The sequence below is a fragment of the Octodon degus genome, unplaced genomic scaffold (assembly GCF_000260255.1).
Source record: "Octodon degus isolate 3935 unplaced genomic scaffold, OctDeg1.0 scaffold00138, whole genome shotgun sequence".
NCBI classification, from domain to species: Eukaryota; Metazoa; Chordata; class Mammalia; order Rodentia; family Octodontidae; genus Octodon; species Octodon degus.
The window spans coordinates 7,262,503-7,263,951 of record NW_004524714.1 but is presented as its reverse complement, the minus strand read 5'-3'; the positions used below and the strand labels follow the sequence as shown (position 1 = coordinate 7,263,951).

At 38.6% G+C, this 1,449-nt stretch overlaps 1 pseudogene; it reads left to right on the top strand.

The window, feature by feature from the left end:
* Nucleotides 1-468, top strand: LOC101579631 (annotated as a pseudogene).
* Nucleotides 469-1,449: the final 981 nt, after the last annotated feature.

Below are 1,449 nucleotides of genomic sequence, written 5' to 3'. Positions count from 1 at the left end.
ATGGCATTTGGAGTTACAGTGAACAATGAACTCATCAAAGTTTTTAGTGATATGAAAGTAAGGAAATCTACCCAAAAGGATATCAAAAAGTGAAAGTTCTCTTCTGTTTAAGGGATGACAAAAGACAAATAATTTTAGAGGAAGCAAAGCAGATCTTGGTGGGTGACACTGGTGATACCGTAGAGGACTCTTATACATCTTTTGTGAAGTTGCTGCCTCTGGATGATTGCTAATATGCTTTGTATGATATTTCGTATGCCACATACGAAGAAAAAGAGTCTAAGAAGACCTAGTATTTCTATTCTGGGCTCCTGAAAGTGCACCATTAGAAAGCAAGATGATTTATGCTAGCTGCAAAGATGCCATTAAAAAGAAATTTACAGGTATTAAACATGAGTGGCAAGTAAATGGCTTGGAGAGAAACTGGGAGGCAGTGTAGTAGTTTCACTGGAAGGGAAACCCTTATAAAAATGACAGTTGAGAGCCATCTGGATCTTAAGGTGCTTTCATTTTTCCAGCTCAGTTCATTGGAATCGTGTTAAATTTTGTTTTTTCCCTTTCCACTGGACTCTTCCAACATCAGGAATGAAGGAGATAACATTCATTTAAGCAGCTTGTCCGTGACTGCCACTAGACTGTTTAACATGGTTACTTTTATGTCAACCCAAGGAATGCCTTGCCATTTGTAGCCAAAACTACTGGCTACATGCCTCCCTTGCTGCAAGCTCTATAATGAATGTGATTGTCAATGTGAATAGCTTAGAATACTGCAGAGGATAAGCTAATTGAATGCCTTGAAAGTATTAGCCACTGGTCAGATGGTAAACTTTTTTCAGTATTATTTATAGTTGCATTTCATTGCAGTTCTGTGAGGCACTCAGCATTTGTATACCTCACCTGCCTTGGCAAGCCTATTTTTGTGACATGGCAGCACAAATATAATACTATGCATTAAAAGCACTTTTTTAGTACTGAGTTTAATCCTCTGAAAAGAATGCCAATTGAGGGCCCGGGAGATAGCCCAGTAGAATAAGCGCTTGCCAGTGCAAGGTCCTGCATTCAATCCCTGGTACTGGAAAAAAAAAAAAAAAAAAAAAAAGAATGCCAATTGAGTTTCATTAACTATATAGTCAGTTTATCCTAGTACCTCAGTGTTCATTCTTGTTACCTGCATATCTTAAATAGCTGTTCGTATTAATGTTTTTGTTTTTTGTTGAATGTACACTACTGAATAGTGTAGCTTTATGTTTACCAGGTGAGTCTTGCAACACTAAAGATAGTTTGAGTATCAGTCATGATGGCAATTTCTGTATAAAAGAGCCTTAAATGGAGCATTGTTTTGGGTTCTTTTTTTAATTTATTTATGTGTGTGTGTGTGTGTGTGTGTGTGTGTGTGTGTGGCCAGCTCAGCCCACCAGGGGGCAGGGCTGGCTGGCATGTGGTGCTGGG